The sequence below is a fragment of the Somniosus microcephalus genome, chromosome 21, assembly GCF_052327205.1.
Source record: "Somniosus microcephalus isolate GS21.2 chromosome 21, FLI_Smic_1.0, whole genome shotgun sequence".
NCBI classification, from domain to species: domain Eukaryota; kingdom Metazoa; phylum Chordata; class Chondrichthyes; order Squaliformes; family Somniosidae; genus Somniosus; species Somniosus microcephalus.
This window is the reverse complement of record NC_141007.1, coordinates 56105889-56129384: the sequence shown is the minus strand read 5'-3', so window position 1 is coordinate 56129384 and position 23496 is coordinate 56105889. Positions and strand designations below refer to the sequence as shown.

Sequence of the window (23496 nt, the reverse complement as noted above, 5' to 3'; positions counted from 1 at the left end):
CAATGGACGATTTCTTACAGGGCCTAAAGGACCTGGTCCGGGACTGTAACTGCAAGGCCGTGACGGCCAACGCGTACTCTGACGAATTGGTCTGTGATTCCTTCATCACGGGCCTCAAATCGAATTATATCCGGCAGAGACTGCTGGAGAAGGAGGTCCTGGACTTAAAAAAAGGCAGTGGCCACTGCGCGATCGCTGGACGTGGCCCAGAAAAACTCTGACTCTTATTCTTCCGGCCATGCGGCCCTCACCGCCTCGTGCGCGCCGAGGGGGCTGCCATCTTGGAATCAGCCATCTTCCCCATCCAGGTCTCAGACCAGCTCTACGCCGCCGGAGTCCCCACACAGAAGTTCACCCAGGAGTCCTACTACAGCGGCAATGTCTCGAGGCCCGAAATGCTACTTCTGCGGCCAGGCCAAGCACCCCAGACAACGATGCCCAGCGAAGGACGCTACATGCTTCAAATGTAAGAAAAAGGGGCATTTTAGCAAAGTCTGCAGAGGGAATCCGATTTCCAACTCCGTCACCGCCTCGTGCGTGCCGTGCGGGCCGCCATCTTGGGATCCGCCATCTTTTCCCGACTCAACGGCCGCCCAGGGCCCAACAGTGGCTTCGATCACGGTGGATCAATCCAGGCCACACCCGTTGACAAAATCCATGATGGACATACAGGTAAACGGGAATTTAACGAAATGTTTAATTGACTGTGGGAGTACCGAGAGTTTTATCCACCCTAGCCTGGTACGGCGGCACTCATTAACGGTAACCCCTACACGGAGCAGAATTGCTATGGCTGCTAAGCCCCACACTTCGGACATTTTGGGCTACTGTGTGGTAACACTGACTGTAAAAGGCACGGACTACAAGGATTTTAAACTCCTCGTGATGCCAGAACTCTGTGTTAATGTAATCTTGGGCCTGGACTTCCAGTGCCACCACGAAAGTGTCACGCTAGCATATGGCGGGTCCCAGCCGCCACTCACAGTCTGTGGCCTATCAACCTTAAAAATCAGCCCGCCCTCTTTATTCGCTAATCTCGTTCCGAACTGTAGGCCCATAGCGACCAAAAGTAGACGGTACAGTCTGGAAGACAGACACTTTATCAAGGCGGAAGTGGACAGACTCCTGCGGGAAGGCATTATTGAATGCAGTACCAGCCCGTGGCGTGCCCAAGTAGTCATAGTTAAAAATAGCGAAAAGAAACGGATGGTAATTGACTACAGCCAGACTGTTAATATTTATACCCAGCTGGACGCCTACCCTTTACCCCGCATATCAGAAATGGTCAACCAGATTGCGCAATACCGAGTCTTCTCGACTATCGACCTCAAATCCGCGTATCACCAGCTCCCCATTAGAACGGAGGACCGCCCATACACCGCCTTCGAGGCGAACGGGCGCCTCTACCATTTTCTCAGAGTGCCCTTCGGAGTAACAAATGGGGTCTCGGTCTTCCAACGTGAGATGGACCGCATGGTTGACGAGAATAAACTACAAGCTACCTACCCCTACCTGGACAATGCCACTATCTGCGGGCACAACCAGCAAGACCACGATCTAAATCTTGCGAGATTTTTAAAAACTGCCCTAAAGCTGAATCTAACCTACAACGAAGACAAATGTGTCTTCAACACAACCCGTCTCTGTATCCTCGGCTGTGTGGTGGAAGATGGGGTAATTGGACCGGACCCTGACCGATTACGCCCCCTAAAGGAACTGCCCCTGCCACACAATCCCAAAGCTTTAAAAAGGTGCCTGGGATTCTTTTCTATTATGCCCAATGGGTGCTCAATTACTCTGATAAGGCCCGACCCCTCATTAAATCGACGTCCTTCCCACTATCAGCTGAAGCTCGGGAGGCTTTCACCAGTATTAAACAGGACATTGAAAGGGGTGCAGAAAGGGGTGCAGTGGACGAATGCATTCCCTTTCAAGTCGAAAGCGATGCGTCAGACTTTGCCTTAGCTGCGACCCTCAATCAGGCTGGGAGACCTGTGGCCTTCTTCTCCCGAACCCTTCAGGGACCTGAAATCAGGCACTCTTCTGTCGAGAAGGAGGCACAGGCTATAGTGGAGGCAGTGCGGCACTGGAGACACTACCTAGCTGGCAAACGTTTCACCCTGCTCACCGACCAGCGGTCGGTGGCTTTCATGTTTAATAACAAACAAAGGGGGAAAATCAAGAATGACAAAATACTCAGGTGGAGGATCGAACTATCCACGTTCGACTATGATATTATGTACAGGCCGGGAGCCCTTAATGAACCCCCAGACGCCCTATCGCGGGGAATGTGTGCCAGCATTCATACGGACAAATTACAGGGTCTCCACAACGACCTCTGTCACCCAGGGGTCACCCAACTGTACCATTTTATAAAGTCCCGCAATCTGCCCCACTCCATCGAGGAGGTCAGGGCAATGACCAGAGCCTGCCGCATCTGTGCGGAATGCAAGCCTCGTTTCTACAGGCCTGACCGTGCACACCTTATCAAAGCCACACGGCCATTCGAGCGCCTAAGTCTGGACTTCAAGGGACCCCTTCCCTCTGCCGACCGTAACGTATACTTCCTCAATATAATTGATGAATATTCCCGCTTCCCCTTCGCCATTCCCTGCCCAGACATGACCAGTGCCACGGTCATCAAGTGTCTCTGTAATCTATTCTGCATGTTTGGCATGCCGAACTACATACACAGCGATAGGGGGACGTCATTCATGAGTGACGAGCTGCACCAGTTCTTGCTCTCGAAGGGGATAGCCACTAGCAGAACCACTAGCTACAACCCCCGGGGTAATGGGCAAGTGGAAAGGGAGAATGCTACTGTTTGGAAGGCTGTCACGTTAGCCTTAAAGTCAAAAGGCCTTCCGACCTCTCGCTGGCAGGAAGTCCTCCCAGACGTGCTCCACTCCATAAGGTCTCTGTTATGTACTGCCACTAACGCTACCCCTCACGAAAAGATGTTAGTTTTCCCCCGGAAATCCACCTCGGGCATATCTCTACCCGCGTGGCTGACGTCTCCGGGGACAGTACTATTGCGGAAGCACGTGAGAGGCCATAAAACGGACCCCCTTGTGGAAAAGGTACAGCTCCTCCATGCAAACCCTCAGTACGCCTATATCGAATACTCTGACGGGCGAGAGGACACTGTTTCCATAAAAGACCTCGCTCCCTCAGGGAGCGGAGAGAACGATGGGAGACTACCCGATGAAGACCTACACTACAAAGAGACAGGACGCCCAGAGGTATCAATACCCAACTTTAACCTGGAGGACACTGCAGATAACCTGGAAGACACTGCGGAGGCCCGGACAGCGGAGGAACCAGAATCCACTCCCCTAGAGGCACCCCAACCGGCTTTGCGCCGATCACTGAGAACTGCAAAACCTCCTGACAGACTCACTTATACCAACTTTTAAGAAACATCACCCCGATGGACTAAATCTATAGAAGGGGTGAATGTAATGAAATCTGTTTGTCTTGATCCTGTATTCGTTTTGCACTAATGTATATTACCCTCCCCCACTGTGTATAGTTTCACTTCCTCTTTCCCGACTAACCTGGGAGGTTCCAGGTCTTGGCTCTTGGCTCCGCCCCTGACTTCTCTTACATAAAGATCCCAGGATCTGTATGACTCATTCCTGTGAACCAGTCGGTGTGTTGAGATGTTAGCTCTGATCTTAGTGATTAAAAGCCAACTTGTTTAAGTCTATAACTTCTAGTTTTGTGGTTATTGAAGGTCCATCAATCCCCATTTCTGAGATGGAGAGAGGGTCATTGATGAAGTAGCTGAAGGTGGTTGGGCCTAGGACACTGCCCTGAGGAACTCCTGCAGTGATGTCCTGGGGCTGTGATAAATGACCTCCAACCACCACAACCATCTTCCTTTGTGCTAGGCATGACTCCAGCCAGTGCAGAGTTTTGCTCCCTGTTCCCATTGACTTCAGTTTTACTAGGGCTCCTTGATGCCACACTCAGTCAAATGCTGCCTTAATGTCAAGGGCAGTCACTCTCGCCTCACCTCTGGAATTCAGCTCTTTTGTCCATGTTTGGACCAAGGCTATAATGAGGTCTGGAGCCAAGTGGTCCTGGCGGAACCCAAACTGGGCATCAGTGAGCAGGTTATTGGTGAGTAAGTGCCATTTGATAGCACTGTCGATGACACCTTCCATCACTTTGCTGATGATTGAGAGTAGACTGATGGGGCGGTAATTGGCCGGATTGGATTTGTCCTGCTTTTTGTGGACAGGACCTAGCTGGGCAGTTTTCCACATTGTCGGATAGATGCCAGTGTTATAGCTGTACAGGAACAGCTTGGCTAGAGGTGCAGCTAGTTCTGCACAAGTCTTTAGCACGACAGCCGGGATATTGTCGGGGCCCACAGTCTTTGCTGTATCCAGTGCACTCAGCCATTTCTTGATATCATGTGGAGTGAATCGTATTGGCGGCTGAAGACTGGCTTCTGTGGTGGTGGGGACCTCAGGAGGAGGAGGATATGGATCATTCACTTTGCACTTCTGGCTGAAGATGGTTGCAAACGCTTCAGCTTTGTCTTTTGCACTCGCGTGCTGTGCTCCACCATCATTGAGGATGGGGATATTCATGGAGCCTCCTCCTCCTGTTAGTTGTTTAATGGTCCACCACCATTCACGACTGGATGTGGCAGGACTGCAGAGCTTTGATCTGATCCGTTGATTGTGGGATCGCTTAGCTCTGTCTATAGCATGCTGCTTCTGCTTTTTAGCATGCATGTCGTCCTGTGTTGCAGTTTCCCCAGGTTGGCACCACATTTTTAGGTTCGCCTGGTGCTGCTCCTGGCATGCTCTTCTACACTCCTTATTGAACCAGGGTTGGTCCCCTGGCTTGATGGTAATGGTAGAGTATGGGATATGCTGGGCCATGAGGTTACAAATTGTGCTGGAATATAATTCTGCTGCTGCTGATGGCCCACAGCGCCTCATGGATGCCCAGTTTGAGCTGCTAGATCTGTTCTGAATCTATCCCATTTAGCATGGTGGCAGTGCCATACAACACGGTGGAGGGTGTCCTCAGTGTGAAGACGGTCACTGCTACCAATGCTGTCATGGACAGATGCATCTGCGACAGGTAGATTGGTGAGGACGAGGTCAAGTAGGTTTTTCCCTCGTGTTGGTTCTCTCACCATCTGCCACAGGCCCAGACTGGCAGTTATGTCCTTCAGGACTCGGCCAGCTTGGTCAGTAGTGGTGCTACCGAGCCACTCTTGGTGATGGACATTGAAGTCCCCCACCCAGAGTACATTCTGTACCCTTGCTACTCTCAGTGCTTCTTCCAAGTGGTGTTCAACATGGAGGAGTACTGATACATCAGCTGAGGGAGGGCGGTAGGTGGTAATCAGCAAGAGGTTTCCTTGCCCATGCTTGACCTGAAGCCATGAGACTTCATGGGGTCCGGAGTCAATGTTGAGGACTCCCAGGGCCACTCCTTCCCAACTGTATACCACTGTGCCGCCACCCCTGGTGGGTCTGTCCTGCCGGTGGGACAGGACAGACCCACCCAGGGATGGTGATGGAGGAGTCTGGCACATTGGCTGAAAGGTATGATTCTGTGAGTCTGACTATGTCAGGCTGATTCTTGACTAGTCTGTGGGACAGCTCTCCCAATTTTGGCACTAGTCCCCAGATATTGGTGAGGAGGACTTTGCAGGGTCGATTGGGCTTCGTGTACCCCGAAAGGAATACAAGTGAAACTATACAGAATGATAAACAAAATATTAATTACATGAGTAAATATGAGAAAAAATGTTGTACTTACTGTGTCATGCCTAAGAATTGCATTCATGAGGTTTGCAAAAATTACTTGACTGTAGCAGCACAGAGCACAAATTAATTTGTCCTCACTGTGAGAAACCATTTCAGTGCTGCTTGCCTCTTTCCCCTCTTATACCCCCACTGAGATGATAAACCTAAACAATTCAGGATGTGCACCGTGGTCCAATGACAATCTGAACAACTGCACTTGGATAAGATTTCTGTTAACCTGAGTGTCAATCCTAAGATTCTTGGCATTTGAATTTTTCTCTTGGCAGCATCAACATTTCAGTGTCTAAAATCAGCATTCCTTCTGCCAATGTCTGCGTTAATATGAGTTTACATTTACCTCGGGGCCACAAATGCAAGCTGTAAATCCATCTGCAGTCCAATCTGTGCCTTTTTTAGTTTTGTGGGTGGCGGCGGGGGGGGGGGCAAAAATGGCCTTTAAAAAAAAAAAAAAAATAGTGAAATAACCCAACTTCATACTCTCCATGGACTCTCTGGGCCATGTACAATATGATTTAGAATATCAGCAGGCAACCATTGGGTATCTGCTATTAATTCTGCAAGTTGGTTGAGAGGAGACATGAGAGCAGCCTGGATACAACTATGTCTTATTGGCTTGCGGTGCTCATAACATCTGAACACTGTAAAACCACTGAAAGATTTGAACACACTTAAGTGTAACAAGCCATGTCAATGTATTTACAGATAAAGTAGCTTCCTCGGCCCCTTTTACTGTAGGGTCTTGGACTATTGCTATTGTGTATTTTAGGGAATCTTGTGTTGTGTTAGGAGGAAATGCAGCCAGGGATTCGACAGAAGTGGACTCTGAGGCATCGCTGCTGCTTGGTACTGACCCCCACATCCCTTGTGGTAAAACGTTCTGACGCTTTGGTGGCGTGCTGCTGTCTGAGGTTCCAGGAGGAGACTGTCTGGCTGTGATGAACTAAGCCTTTGATCAGGGAGCCAACTTGCTCTGCCGTTTCCATGAAGGTGGCTGTACAGTCTTTTGTACGTCTGTATGCTGGAATTTACTCCAGTGTGGGCTCCACTGTTGGCAGGAAAGTATGCATCCAAGTTCGAATGGATGCCAGAGATCTACTACCATCCTGCAAGGATTGCCTCAAGTTATAATGCAGTAAGGAACCAGTCACCGTGCAGAAGGAGAGAAAGGAGTTTCTTAACTCTTCCCCACCCCCTACCCCCTCATCGTGCTGTTCAATCACTACCATCACTAGGCCCATTTTCTTCCTGTATCCAAAGGAAATAGTTTGGAAAGAAGGCATGGTACCAAAGTGGGGTACCTGAATTCTACTTTTTATTTTCAAAGGTTATTTAGTCAATGTTTAGCATAATAATGCTGTGTCCTTCCAGGTTTTGATCCCTCCTGGGTTGCATTTGAATTTTCTCAGTTGGTGGTATTTATTCCTTAGTGATGCTCGGTGTGGAGGTGTGAGTTGTTCTTTGCTGACTGGCCATTGCTTTTGAAATGCTCTAACGTCATGTGAATAGGTGAAGGGAGGTCATTGCCGGGACCTTTTTTGCAGACTCTGTTAGTGATGCAGAGAAAATCTCTGTGACTATTTTAAATTTGGGTAAACGCCTCTGTCAAACACTAGTAAATCTCTGGTTACTGGAAGATTAATATTGTGCTCCTATTCTTTAACTTTGTTTTCTCTATCTGTATGAATTTTGATAGTTCTCAGGAAGACTGCTGGATTTGATAGTTCTCGGGAAGATTGTTGGATAGACTGAAACCGGTCACATTAATTTTTTGGATTAGCAGATGAAATTCTTGTGTTGGCTGGTCAGCATTAACAGGAGGCCTGGAGTGGGCTATTCCATATTGTCGGACATATTGTGGCACGAGACAGACAATTAATACTCGTGGCCTAAAATAACCAGGCCTATCGAATTTCATCCGGTCAACAGGTTCTTATTAACTTGGTTTTCACACTGTTAGCTGTTCAAAATGCACCAGTGCCTGCTTGCTTGAGTGCCTCAGTGGATGAATGCACTTTGTAGTGCTGAACCATAAAACCAGGAGAGCCTGTGATTAAGTCAGTCTCTGGTTTGTGCTAAGTTAATTGGGCCCAGCCTGGGTGGTGGTGTGGGTGCTACAATTAGACTTTGGGTACCTGAGCTACAAGGAGATATCAACCAGGGTCCTGTACAATCAAGTAGCCCACATATGCGTGCTGTTCAGGCTTACTTTTGAAGAATGTCCAGCTCGGCAAGGTACCAGTGAAATCCCAACACCTGTGAAACAATGCCAGCATAAATCATTCCCTTCAAAAGAGGTGATTATGGGGAAAGGCTGGAGAGAAAATAAATCTATGTCTGTGTAATTATGCAGGCTGAATTCGGAGAGGATCTGTCCAGATTATGTCAGTGACTTGGATTTGTGAACCTGGAAATTAACCTTAAACTCATTGGCTAGTGTGATGCTAATAAGGAAATGCATCGCTTTGATGTGAGTAACATTTTTAAAAATTCATTTATGGGATGTGGGCGTCGCTGGCAAGGCCAGCATTTATTGCCCTTAAGAAGGTGGTGGTTGTTAAGTCTGTGTGTTATAGTGAGAATTACTACACAGACCACAAAAGTAAATTCAACAGGTCTTTACTGGTTGGAGGTCGGACTATACTGAATACAATATTATTACACTGTGCTTATATACCGGTGTGGTCACCACCGGTATTACGTATACAGCAGCCAAAGAAAGTAGTACCTTTCTTAAGGTGGACCAGGCTTAAGTTCTCTTAAGGTGGAACAGGTTACATACACCACAGTGGTTAGCTGCCTTCTTGAACCGCTGCAGTCCGTGTGGTGAAGGTACTCCCACAGTGCCGTTAGGTAGGGAGTTCCAGAATTTTGACCCAGCGATGATGAAGGATCGGCGATATACTTCTAAGTCAGGATGGTGTGGAACTTGGAGGTGGTGGTTTTCCCATGTGCCTGCTGCCCATGTCCTTCTAGGTGGAAGAGGTCGCAGGTTTGGGAGGTGCTGCCGAAGAAGCCTTGGCGCATTGCTGCAGTGCATCTTGCAGATGGTACACACTGCAGCCACGGTATGCCGGTGGTGGAGGGAGTGAATGTTTAAGGTGGTAGATGGGGTTCCAATCAAACGGGCTGCTTTGTACTGGATGGTGTCGAGCTTCTTGAGTTTTGTTGGAGCTGTACTCATCCAGGCAAGTGGAGAGTATTCCATCACACTCCTTACTTGTGCCTTGTAGATGGTAGAAAGGCTTTGGGGAGTCAGGAGGTGAGACACTCGCCGCAGAATATCTAGCCTCTGACCTGCTCTTGTTGCCACAGTATTTATATGGCTGGTCCAGTTAAGTTTCTGGCCAATGGTGACCCCCCAGGATGTTGATGGTGGGGGATTCGGCGATGGTAATACCGTTGAATGTCAAGCGGCGGTGGTTAGACTCTCGCTTGTTGAAGATAGTCATTGCCTGGCATTTCTGTGGCGCGAATGTTACCTGCCACTTATCAGCCCAAGCCTGAACGTCGTCCAGGTCTCGTTGCATGTGGGCATGGACTGCTTCATTATCTGAGGAGTTGTGAATGGCAGTGAACACTGTTCAGTTATCAGCGAACATCCCCATTTCTGACCTTGTGTTGGAGGGAAGGTCATTGATGAAGCAGCTGAAGATGGTTGGGCCTAGGACACTGCCCCGATGAACTCCTGCAGTGATGTCCTGTGGCTGTGATGATTGACCTTCAATCACCACAGCCATCATCCTTTGTGCTAGGTATGACTCCAGCCAGTGGAGAGTTTTGCCCCCGATTCCCATTGACTTAGTTTTACTTGGGCTCCTTCATGCCACACTCGGTCAAATGCATGGTGGACAGAATGCTCTGATGCTACAGAATTTCTTTGTGAAGGCTTATGCTTTATTTAAGGCATTGTTAAATGTAGATTATGGGATAATCTTGAAATTGATATTATCTTAATAATTCCCTGACACCATCCAGGACAAAGCAGCCCGCTTGATTGGCACCCCATCCACCACCTTAAACATTCACTCCCTCCACCACCGGCGTACCGTGGCTGTCGTGTGTACCATCTGCAGCAATTCGCCAAGGCTTCTTCAGCAACACCTCCCAAACCTGCAACCTCTTCCACCTAGGACAAGGGCAGCAGGCACATGGGAACACCACCACCTCCAAGTTCCCCGCCAAGTCACACACCATCCTGACTTAGGAGTATATTGCTGATCCTTCATCGTCGCTGGATCAAAATCCTGGAACTCCCTCCCTAACAGCACTGTGGGAGTACCTTCACCACACGGACTGCAGCGGTTCAAGAAGGCGGCTCACCACCACCTTCTCAAGGGCAATTAGGAATGGGCAATAAATGCTGGCCTTGCCAGCGATGCCCACATCCCATAAACAAATAAATTCCTTGCTTACCCTTGGGTATGTGTGGTTTTGCATTTAGCTAGTTATTTTCCTGGTAATCACTGTTTCAATATAGCATGTACAAGCCACACTGCTCATAGCTCGCAAAAACAGTAATGCAATTTTCTTTAAAAATTTCAACATACCTTGAGTACCATATACTTTGAAGGTTGCCCTAACAATCAGTGGTACTCCGTCACGGGATACCTAAGGGATGAACTGTCTTCTATGGCTCAATTCTAACTGGTGCAAAGTTGGTGTGTATCAGTCACTTTCAATGAGAGGCACTGTAAAACAGCTGAGCCTCTGGTCATAATACCTAGGCTAACCTCCTTTATAATCCAAGAAATGCTTTACCAGCATTACAAGGACATTCTAGATTCTCTTCAGTCAATATATGAGCCAGTTGATTATTGATGAGCTGCTCCTTTGATTCCAGTGTAGAATTCTTTATAGAGCTCGGCTTCCTACTTACAATTGTGCAGAGTCTTGTCTAAACTATTAAATAAAAACTCACTGACACATAGCTGGGGTTTGTGGATCTGAGCTTACAATTTACCCACAATGATCACCACAAGTGCATTGTTTGTGGACTCTATTGTTGTGATTTACTTCATTTTAAAAAGGCATGGTTAAAAATATTTTTATTTTGGTATTTACTTTGGTATCAGTTTCACATTTTTGGCTTCTTCTTGGCCTTTATTTTTCAGTGTCAACCTAATCTTCCTCTGTCGCCTCTTTATTTTATTGATCTCTTTCCTCTCCAGTTTTCAGCTTCAGGCTTTTTTCCTTCCCATTGGCTACTAGTATTCTCTTTTTGTTGTTCCCACTTGTGCTGCCTCTTCCTTCTCTCTTTTTCCACTTTATTTTCTCCTTGGTCTTTATTCCCTTCACTAATGTTAAACTTGTATCGAACCTTTAGACCACACTTGGAGTACTGTGCACAGTTCTGGTCTCCATATTCTAAAAAGGATATAGAAGCATTGGTGAAGGTGCAAAAAAGATTCACAAGGATGATACCAGAAATGAGAGGATATACTTACCAGGAAAAGCTGAACAGGCTGGGGCTCTTGCCTCTAGAAAAGAGAAGGCTGAGGAACCATGTGCTAGAGGTCTTTAAGATAATGAACGGGTTTGATAAGGTAGACGTAGAGAAAATGTTTCCAATTGTGTGCGGGTTCAAAACTAGAGGTCATAAATATAAGATAGTCACTAATAAATCCGGGATTTCAGGAGAAACTTCTTTACCCAAAGTGTGGTAAGAATGTGAAACGTGCTACCACAAGGAGTAGTTGAGGCAAATAGCTTAGGTGCATCTAAGGGGAAGCTAGATAAGCACATGAGGGAGAAAGGAACAGAAGGATCTAGTGATCGGGTTAGATGAAGTAGGGTGGGAGGAGGCTCGTGTGGAGCATTAATGCCGGCATGGACCAGTTGGACCGAATGGCCTGTTTCTGTGCTGTACACTCAATGTAACTTTATACGGTCAGCCTGTGCTGCATAGAATTCCCCAAGCAACAGGGCAGATAGGTAGCCTTCTTTGTCGATGTGGATTAGTTTCATCTGCATTAAGGATCATGTGTCAGAGTAGCTGCTACTAAACAAGATATTCTTTTGAAAAAGCAGCCAGCTTTGTGATATTCTAAGAAATCACAATATGAATTATTGAATGGCGAGCCATTCAACATTAACAAAATGCCTGATAGCCAGACACATAAGACTTCAGCTTAGTACAAATGTTGGGTTTAGCAATAGATTGTAATTATAAGGGTATACGGTTACTGTTTAACAATAGGCTTTTGTGGCATGCAGCAGCAGTTTTAAAACTGTCCTGTGTGGCGGATCGAAGCTTCTGAAACCTCGACCGAGCTTCTGAGAAACACTGGCAGCTACCCAAAGAAGAATATTGCAGAATACATTTTTAGCACACTGCAACAGAAACAATGTGTTCGTAATTCGCACAAAAAAAATGCAAAAATCCAATGACTTCATGGACCTCCAAGGCTTGAGTTTGAAAACCTATGACGAATATACCACTCAAGCCAGACTGTGGAAATAAGCTAACGCAGCATGGTGCTTTAGTGTAATATTGCAGTTTTTCTAATGGTATATATGGAGAAGAGCAATTGTCCTAACACTTATTTCTAGGAAACACAGATAGATACCAAAATCCTGAACACTGGAGGACATTGAAAAAGCTGTTTTAAAAAAAAAAAAGGGTGATTCTAGGTTTTAAAAGCTTCAATCTGATTTTGTTTAAGTAAAATAAGACAGTGGTTGAAATAATAAAAAGTGTGTAGATTTACACTATCATCCACGGAGTAGGTAGAGTATAAGTGTAAAAACTGAGTCGGACTAAGTATGCTTCACCCACAACATACTAGTGACTGTGCTGCCGGGCTATTTTAAGAGTACAATAAATTATAAACCCCTCAAGCAGACTGGGCAATTTATTCAAAAGGTGGATATTAACAAAGTGAATACTACATTCAGAAGAAATATTGTTACGAGCAGGCTTCGCTCTCTGGGTTATTTTTCTCTCCTGTTTATGGTTAGTTTTTATTGTGTCATTAAATAAAAGTCTTGGAGTTAATGCACTTTTGGATGTGGTATTGTGCATTGCAGACCAGGAAGATCCCAAGTTTGATCCCTAATCTATGCTGTATTAATTCATCTCAGCTAGGCTGCAGTAAAAGTGCTAAAATTGGCCTCGATGCTCAAGGCCAAGGAAGTGAAATATATGCCAGGTTGCCTGCTCTTGATCTCTATCCATTGATCCGGACTGAAAAGTGCATGCATGGATATCGGGGAGAATATATTGGGCTTGGCTGTTTTTGCAAGGTTGCATTGCCTGCTGGTGCTCACACTCGACTCTTATTTGCAGAATGGCGACTTGGATAAGTTGCTAGATGTTTGCCAATGTCAATGGGACCACGTGCCATGAAGAGCCACACTGTCTTTACAATAGAGAGGGGGAAAGGAAAGTTCCAGGAGTAATGTATGTACTGCAGTGATATTGTTATCATCACATGCACATCTACATGTCATAGAGTCATAACAGCACAGAAGGAGGCCGTTTGGCCCATCTAGTCCGTGCCGGCTCTCTGTCGAGCAATCCAGTCAGTCCCAGTCCCCCGCTCTCTCCCCGTAACCCTGCAAGTTTATTTCCCTCAAGTGCCTGTCCAGTCTCCCCTTGAAAACATTGAGTGTCTCCGCTTCCACCATTTCCGTCGGCAGCAAATTCCAGGTCATCACCATTCGCTGTGTAAAAAAGTTTTTCCTCACATCCCCCCTGTGCCTCTTGCCCAAAACCTTAAATCTGTGTCCCCTAGTCTTTGTACCATCAACTAGTGGGAACAGCCTTTCCCCGTCAAGCCTATCCAAACCCGTCATAATCTTGTACACCTCTATCAAATCACCCCTCAACCGCCTTTGCTCTACTTTTGTACTCAATACCTCTATTTATGAAGCCCAAGATCCCATATGCTTTGCTAACCACTCTCTCAATATGCCCCGCCACCGTCAGGGACCTATGCACATTAACTCCCAGGTCCCTCTGTCCCTGCACACTCTTTAAAACTGTGCCATTAAGTGTATATTGCCTCTCCCTGTTCCTTCTGCCAACATGCATCACCTCACACTTCTCTGTATTAAATTCCATCTGCCACTTGTCTGCCCATTCTGCTAGCCTTTCTATATCCTGTTGCAGTCAATTGGTATCATCCTCATTGTTTGCCACACCCCCAAGTTTGGTGTCATCGGCAAATTTAGAAATTCTACTCTGTATTCCAATATCCAGCTAGTATATATATATATCAAAAAAAGCAGTGGCCCTAGCACTGACCCTTGGGGAACGCCGCTGTCTACCATCTCCCAGTCTGAAAAACAGCCATTTACCAGAACTCGCTGTTTTCTGTCCTTAAGCCAATTCCTTATCCAAGCTGCCACTGACCCACCTATTCCATGAGCCTCAATTTTGTTAACCAACCTTCTATGTTGTACTTTGTCAAACGCCATGTAGACAACAGCCATTGCATTCTGTTCATCAATCCTCCCTGTTACTTCATCAAAAAAATCAATTAGATTACTCAAACACGACCTGCCTTCTACATATCCGTGTTGGCTCTCTTTAATTAGCTTAAACCTCTCCAAGTGCCCGTTAATTTTTTCCTCGATTTTTGTTTCTAAAACTTTACCCACCACTGATGTTAAACTGACCGGCCTGTAGTTACTAGGATTGTCCTTACACCCTTTCTTGAACAACGGTGTCACATTTGCCACTTTCCAATCCTCAGGCACCTCCCCCGCATCTAGGGAAGATTGGAAAATTATGGCAAGCCCTTCTGCTATCTCCTCCCCCAATTCCCTTAGCAATCTGGGATGCAAGCTATCTGGACCAGGCGACTTATCCACTCTAAGCATACCCAGTCTTTCTAGTACACTTTGTCTATTAATTTTCACCCCTTCCATTGCTTCTACCTTTTCCACTTCTACCAATATTTTGTCAGCATCTACCTCCTTAGTAAACACCGATACAAAGTACTCATTGAGTATTCTAGCCTTGCCCTGCCCCTCTAAGCATATATCACCTTCTTTGTTCCTAATAGGCCCCACCCTATTACTACCCACTTACTGTTTACATGCCGGTAGAAGATTTTTGGTTCCCTTTTATTTTAACTGCCATTCTACTCTCATATTCTCGCTTTGCCAATCTTATTTTCGTTTTCACTTCCCCTCTCAACTTATTGTATTTGGTCTGGTTCTCCCTTTAAGAATTCACCTGACATACACCTTTTTTTGTTTCATCATTTTCTCAATCTCCCTCATCATCCAAGGAGCCCTGGCTTTGGTTCCCTTACCCTTCCCTCTTGTTGGAATGTACCTAGCCTGTACTTGGAACATCTCCTTAAAGATCACCCATTGTTCCGTTACAGTTTTTCCTGTCAGTCTTTGGTTCCATTTTACCCTGGCTAGATCCTTTCGCATGCCATTGAAGTTGGCCCTATTCCAGTTTAGAAGTTCCACTCTAGATTGTTCCTTGCTCCTCTCCATTGCTAATCTAAATCTTATGATACAATGATCACTTGTACCCAAGTGTTCTCCCACAGACACTTGATCGACCTGGCCCACCTTATTCCCCAGTACCAGATCCAGCAATGTCTCCTTCCTAGTTGGGCCAAGAACATATTAGTCAAGGAAATTCTCCTGAACACATTTCAGAAATTCCCCCCCCTCCTTTCCCTTTACCCTAGCATTATCCCAATCGATATTTGGGTAATTAAAGTCTCCCAATATCACCATGTGTTGATTAAGTAATGGGTAAATTAGAGTCCTTCATCTAAGATCTCTTATTCCTTCAACTTGTTCTTTGCAGTACTGCTAAAAAATTCCTGCATTTCTATTGATTACAACCAGGCAGATAAGTTTCCATGGAATGCAAATTTGGCATTTGGCTTGACTGGTTATTCAAGTTTCCAAGTTAGTTCATCTGACGTGTTATTTGAGTTGCATTTCTACTGTATGCTCTTTGCATCCAATGTATTTGTATTGTATTCATTTTTTTAAAAACTTTTTTGATTTTTATTAAATGTGCCTTGATCATTCCACCTGAAAGACCATTTATTTAGTATGGTGTAGTCCTACAGACTGTAACTCTCTACACTGTGCTTCCTGTCCTGGTGAGAAGGTAACTGCATGCATGATTACAGGTTGACTATCCCTTATCCGAAAACCTTGGGACCAGCTGTGTTTCGGTTTTCGGAAGGTATTATTTCAGACTGGGAAACTCCTAGCATTCTTTTCACAGGCAGGCTCTGGAAAGCGTCTCTGTAGCTTAGCAACAGCTTCAGAGACGCTTCCAAGCTACTGGACCGAGTGTTTACAAGCTGTTGCTGAGCAACAGTGTTTGTGGTCAGATACGGCAGGCTCTGGAAAGCGTCTCTGTAGCTTAGCAACAGCTTCAGAGACGCTTCCAAGCCATGGGCCGAGTGTTTACAAGCTGTTGCTGAGCAACAGTGTTTGTTGTCCGATACGGAGATGAAAACCTTCGTATCTGACAACATTAGCGCTGGTCTATCCGGAAGTTTGGATAGAACGGCAGCATATCGGACGGGCCGCTGCAGCTATCGGACGGGCTGCTGTATTGTTGGGTTCACTCTCCCGGTACCTCCTTCACATTGCTCGGCTCGGCCTGCAATCTCCTACCCAGGAGGGAACTCTGTGATCCTCTGCCCTACTCACAGGGAAGGCAGAGCTCCCTCAGTCACACTTAACATCGAGAGCGAAGGCCGGCGTGTCGACAGTCTGCAGGAATTCTTGTTCTGGGCCCCGGAGGACCACTCCTGTCATGTTTTGCGCCACTCGGGTCATGTCGTGCGCACGACTTACGCTGAACGAAAAAACTTTCGGTTTTCAGAGGTTTTCGGTTTTCGGAAGTTCGGATAAAGGATAGTCTACCTGTACTGTAGTGACGTCGAGCATTCTCTCTAACTAAAACTGGACTTTTGGCAACTTCAGAGTTCTTATTTACTTAGAGGGCTGGCCTAACTAAGGACTTGCAGATAAAATTGATAGGAGAACTCTGGACTCAAACACAGACTTTACAATGAGCTTTCTACTCATTTTGATACTCAACCTGCGATCAGCATCAAGGCTTCAGCCTCCGAAGTGTAGATGTGCCTAGGTTGCTATAAAGCAAGTAGTCACTATTGCCTAATTTCATAAATGGGAAACGAGTTAACTCCAAGGTAAGTCACTATTACAAATCCTGTAGTCAGGCAACCATAAAATGACCACTGCTGCTCAAAATATTCAGTCATTTCAAGAGTTTGACGTAATAAATGTTAAATTGTTGCAAAAAGTGAAATGGATATTGCCTATTTTGAACTGGTAGCAACAGCAAGAGGGCCTCTTTGTTCCCTACTGACCCTTGACAAGTAGGAGTCTAACAGAAAAGACTTTGCCTTTATTATATAATCGTTATCTGCGTTTTTGCAGGGGAAATGCCATTTATTGAGTTGTTCCGGTTGTGTCAGTGAGGTTATGCTCCCTGAATTGCAGCAGTGTTCTGCTTTCTTTTAAAGATTGGAACCTTGCTGCGAGTATTGCATTGTGTGTGATATGTTCCCACACAGTGGCACTTTAGTTATCTGAGGAAACTAGAGCGCTCAATGTTTGTAGCCGATATGTGACGGCACACACTAAATCTGATTGCATGTCTGAGTCTATGAGTGTGCAAGGGGTTCGACTTGTGGCAATATTTGTTATGGGTTGATTTCAATTTACGTTGCTTTCTGCATTGGATTCTGAAGTGTTGTCAGCTCTAGCTGAGACCCAGAGTTGGAACATGAATTTGCACCATCAGCTAGATTGGAGCTAATGCAAATTCATGCTCCAACTTTGGGTCTCAAAGGAGGCTATGTGGTAAATTGAACTGAGGTATGATTGCTGTATTATTATTATTCTTTTATAGTTTGTTGCAACATTTCCACCCATAGAGGCAGCATAAATTTGGTGTGAAAGTTTCGAGCTCAGACAGTCAAATCACACTGATTCACCTGCAAAGCACCATCAGTGATCAGAACGATTCAATCAGCATTGTTTTTTGGGAGTGTATGTGGGGTTTTGCACTGCTATGATAGTTAATTACATTGATAATAACAGTTACAATTGATAAACATTAGAACAGAGAGGAGATGAAGCGAAGGAGGGAATGCAGAAGAGTGACTAGAAGAGTTGAGACAAGAAGAAGAAAGCATGTGGGAGGCAGTCAGAGGCATCTGTGAATGAAGAATTTCCAAATCATCAAGCTAAAGAAACAATTGTTAAACGGTTTGCTTTTATCAAAATTTATTATGGTTGGATCAGGATTTCAATCTAAAGTACTTTCACAAAGTTTCTTGAAAATATTTGATTAGTTCTCTGATTAAATCAAAAATTTCAATCACTTGAGTGTCTGCTGTGGCTCAGTTGGTAGCACGGTCGCCTCGGAGTCAGAAGGTTGTGGGTTCAAGTCCCACTCCAGGGACTGGAACAAAAAAATCTAGGCTGACGTTCCAGTGCAGTGCTGAGGGAGTGCTGCACTGTCTGAGGTGCCGTCTTTCGAATAAGATGTTAAACCGAGGCCCCGTCTGCTCTCTCAGGTGGACTTAAAGACCCCAGGGCACTATTTCGAAGAGCAGGGGAGTTCTCCCCGGTGTCCTGGCCAATATTTATCCCTCAATCAACATCACTAAGACCGATTATCTGATCATTTTCACATTGCTGTTTGTGGGTGCTTGCTGTGCGCCAATTGGCTGCCGTGTTTCCTACATTACAACAGTGACTACACTTCAAAAAAAAAGTACTTAATTGTCTGTAAAGCGCTTTGGGACATCCGGTGGTCGTGAAAGGCTCATATAAGTACAAGTCTTTCTTTCTTTTACTGGTAACCTGCTGGAGATCAGTCATGTTGTGTCAGTCAGCTGACTAATGTGGCATGTCTAGCAGCTAGACTTCAGACTGAAAGTATTATCCACAGGATATTGTTTCTATTTGATGGGCTGTTGTACAAAGATCTATAAGCTGGCTAATTTTGTCTCCTGCTTATAGGTATTGTAGTCATATGTACAATTTAGTACATCTTGGCTGCCATCATGCTCAGCATCTACAAAGTCCCCTGAAACTGTTGCTTTCCAGTCCTGGTTCTCCTGACCTCTATTTCTTTTTTGTTCAGCTCTCAACGTCTGGGCCTCTGTTCTGGGTGCCTCTCCAGGGTTTTTGCTTCATTCCTATCCCGTGCCTCCCCGTTCCAGGCTTTCCATCCTCACCCCCAAGACCTCTACTGCTAGATTTGTCTCCCAGGCCTCTGCTGCTGGCCTCAGCCCAGCATCCGAGTGGATAAGTGTTGGGGCTTGCAGAACAGGATGCAGATACTGTTGCATTCTTTTTTGTTTAGTTGATGATGACTAAGGAATCCATTTATTTTTGGCCAGTCTTGACTCCAGCCTTCCTTCTCCCTCTTGGTCTTAAGTCTGAGTTCTCTACTCTTTTTGAACTTGTGCTTCACTCCCAGGCCCTGGCCCCAACCCTATGGCTTCAGATGTACTGTGAAAAAAACAGAAAAACCATTCAGCCCAGGATAGAAATATATCCCAACATAGCTGCCAATTGCCCTTAGAGTTTTTTAAAAGCAAAGGATAGAAATTGAGTAAGTTGGTCAAAGAACATGTATGCGAGGTATATAGACCGTGGGAAATGTATCAAACAATGAGAAAATAGAAGGACAGACAAAGCGAGGAAGAGTGAGAAAAAAGAGTTTGAGACAAATGGAGCGATACAGGAGTGCAACGCATAATCTAGGCTGACGCTTCAGTGCAGTGCTGAAGGACTGCTGCATTGTTGCAGGTGCCATTTTTTGGATGAGACATTAAATTGAGACCCCATCAGCTTGCTCAGGTAGTTGTAAAAGATCCATGGCACTATTTGAAGAAGGGCAGGAGTGTTCTCCCGGTGTCCTACCAATGTATATCCCTGACCCAACATCTCTCAAACTGATGAATTGGCCATTTGCTGTTTGTGCGACCTTGCAGTTTGCAAATTAGTTGTTGCATTTGCCTACAGCAAAATTGTGACTACACTTCAAAATAAATTAATTAACCATGGAGCCTTTTGTGATGCCCTCATGATACTAGCGATGTTCTATAAATGCATGTTATTTCTTACTGGGTTTGTCGTTGCTAGGTAGGGCTCTGTTGTCATTCTTGATTACATATTACAGATTTGGTTACATGCCTGCACACCTTGTGGACTATATCTGTTAGGCCAGCAAATACATTGTCTAAGCCTATTGATCACTGCTCCTTAATCAGCTGATTTTACAGAAGCTCTGAGTCTAAAAGGAAAAGAACTTGCATTTATACAGCGACTTTCATGATCTCAGGATGTTCCAAACACCCAATGAATTATTTTTAAGTGTAGTCACTGTAATGTCGGGAAATGCAGCAGCCAATGTGTGCACAGCAAAGTCCCACAAACTGCAATGAGATCATTTGTTTTGGTGATGATAGTTGAGTTAAAAATGTTGGCCTAGACATCGGGAGAACTTCCCTGCTCTTCTTTGAATAGTGCCATGGGATCTTATACATTCGCCTGAGTAAGCAAACAGGGCTTCTTTTTAACATCTCAACTGAAAAACAGCACCAAAGTGTCAACCTAGATGAAGTGCTCAAATCTCTGCGTTTGAATACCCTGGGGGAGAAATTGGGTAAGTAGCGCCACTTGTTAGCGCCTAAAGAGGCAGGCAGTGGCTGTAGCGCCACTGGCTGCGCCTCCCGCGATATTGAGTTGGGGCGATAATGGTGGCATTAGTCTTTTGCGCTGCGCCGCCACCGATGACGTCATCGGTGTGTGCAGAGCCCTGTTCGCGATATTTGGTAGCCCACGCCCGGTTCACAGGGCCTTACTGTGCCGGCAGTGGCGCAAGTTAAGGTGGAGGTGCGGGGTGGCAGCCTTTTTCGGCGGCCGCCTGCCAGCACCTCCATTCCCGGCCTCCTAACCCACCACCCCCCCCCCCCCCCCCCAACGGCATTGCCGGCTGTTTCCCGAGAGCCCGGCACTTCTCCTTGGTGCCGGGCTCGTTTGCCGGCACTCGTGATCAGGGATCGCGCTGTTGCAGGTCCCTCCCCCTTAACAATGGGAGGAAGGCCTGCAGTACTGCAGCGTGCCGTGCCGCAGCGTGTGGCGCTGCGGCACGTTGCGCTGCGATATTCAGTTTCAGCGCCCTAAGAGGGACGCGGAGCGCCTCGAGCCTCGCCCCGTGTCCCTCGAGGGGCAATGAAACTGAATATTGGACGATCACTGAAGCCGCGAACGCGGCGCTAAATCCTGCGCTCGGGCGACTTTTGCACCACTTTGGCGCCCCAACCCAATTTCTAGGCCCCTGCCTTCTGACTCCGAGATGAGAATGTTACCAGTTAGCCAAGACTAACGAGATCATGGTCCTCTGCTCAGCCTCTGTATCTTAAATATTTTAAGTGCTGCTATTTAAAAATTGCATCTCCTAATATAACAGTCTCAGCTTTCCATTTTTTTTCTGTCACCTTGTCTGTTTTAATATGCCATAAAATTGAGCATAAGTTAGCTTTAGCTGATTACTGTACCTGTCTGTTAGCCAGAAGTGTTAGTTCATCTCACTTTAAACATAATGGAAATATAATGTGGTCATTTTAAACTCTAATTTGAAATGGTAAAACTCAATTTGAACAGTACTTTTTGTGTTTAAGCTTTGTTCGCCATGTTTTAAATCGAGGCACTTAAAACAAACAGCCTTCAGTTTAACTAGCTGCCACTTGGCTGTCTCAGCTGACAGTACACTACTTTTAAATGCTTGATTTTTCTTGAAACAAACCGCCATTTTTATACATATTTTAAATGTGTATATATACTTGTGTTGAGCGCAGACAGACTTGTCACATAATCTACATTGTCCTGCTATAGTACTTGGTTGGCCTTCAGGGCTGCAGAATTCTGGGGCCCTGCTAATGGGTGCAAGTCCACAGCTCAAACCTGCCCATAGTTTAGCACTGGCAAATGTGAGAAATATCACATTGGTACAACGGGAGATGCTTTTGAGTTTGGTGTTAATGCATATTTTTGACAGAAGTGGAGTATTACTTTGCATCAAATCTGTTCTAGGTTTTATGAGTTCTAGCAGGACAAATACTGCATTTTAATGAATATTTTTAACATTCAAATCTTCATAATTTCTTCTTTTTTTGGCGCCTGTAATTTCCCCCCCTCTTATCTTGCCCACGTAATAGGTTTTTCACTTCTCCCTCCCCCCCCCCCCCCGAAGACTAGGTCCCCGAGGTCCTCCCCCCGCGAAGACTAGGTCCCTGAGGTCCTTCCCCCCCCCCCGAAGACTAGGTCCTGAGGTCCTCCCCCCCCAAAAAACTAGGTCCCTGAGGTCCTCCCCCCCCCCCCCCCCCAAAGACTAGGTCCCTGAGGTCCTCTCTCCCCCCCCCCCCCAAAGACTAGGTCCCTGAGGTCCTCTCTCCCCCCCCCCCCCCCCCCGAAGACTAGGTCCTTGAGGTCCTCCGAGTGGCTGTAGGTAGATTCCACTTACTCAACAACAACAACAACAACTTGCATTTTTATCGTGCATTTAATGTAGTAAAACATCCTAAGGTGCTTCAGTGGAGCGTTATCAAACAAAATTTGACATCAAGCCACATAAGGAGATATTAGGGCAGATGACCAAAAGCTTGGTCAAAGAGGTAGGTTTTGAGGAGCATCTCAAAGGAGGAGAGAGAAGTAGAGAGTCCGAGAGGTTTAGGGAGGGAATTCCAGAGCTTTGGATCTAGGTAGGTGAAGGCACAGCCACAAATGGTGGAGCAATTAAAATCGGGGATGCACAAGAGGCCAGATTTGGAGGAGCGCAGAGATCTCGAAAGCTTGTAGGGCTGGAGGTGGCTACAGAGATGGGGAGGGGTGAGGCCATGGAGGGATTTAAAAACCAAGATGAGAATTTTAAAGCTGAAGCGTTGCCAGACTGGGAGCTAATGTAGGTCAGCGAGCACAGGGGTGATGGGTGAACGGAGTTTTGGTTGAGCTCAGGTTTATGTGGGGTGGAAGATGGGAGGCTAACCATGAGAGCATGGGAAAAGTCAAGTCAAGTCTAGAGTTAATAAAGGCATGGATGAGGGTTTCAGCAGCAGATGAACTGAGGCAGGGGTGGGGAGTTGGACAATGTTACGGAGGTGGAAATAGGTGGTCTTGGTGATGGAGCGGATATGTGGTCGGAAGCTCATCTCGGTGTCAAATACGACACCAAGGTTGCGAACAGTCTGGTTCAGCCTCCGACAGTTGCCAGGGAGAGGAATGGAGTTGGTGGCGAGGGAATGGAGTTTTGTGGTGGGTACCGAAGACAATGGCTTCGGTCTTCCCAATATTTAGTTGGAGGAAATTTCTGCTCATCTAGTATGGGATATCGGACAAGCAGTTTTATAAATCTGAGACATTGGAGGGGTCGAGAGAAGTGGTGGTGAAGTAGAGCTGGGTGTTGTCAGCGTACATGTGGAATCTGATGTTGTGTTTACGGATGATGTCGCTGAGGGCCAGCATGTAGCTGAGAAATAGGAGGGGGCCAAGGATAGATCCTTGGAGGACTCCAGAGGTAACAGTGCGGGTGCGAAAAGAGAAACCATTGTAGATGATTCTCGGGCTACGACTGGATAGATAAGCATGGAATCAGGTGAGGACAGTCCCACCCAGCTGAATGACAGAGGAGAGACATTGAAGGAGGATGGTGTGGTCAACC

The 23496-nt window shown here is 46.1% G+C and overlaps 1 protein-coding gene across 2 annotated transcripts in view; it reads left to right on the top strand.

The window, feature by feature from the left end:
* The window catches only part of tbc1d16 (TBC1 domain family, member 16), a 141996-nt gene that overhangs the window by 5762 nt on the left and 112738 nt on the right, over positions 1-23496 (top strand). The gene's annotated exons all lie outside the window — the stretch shown is intronic.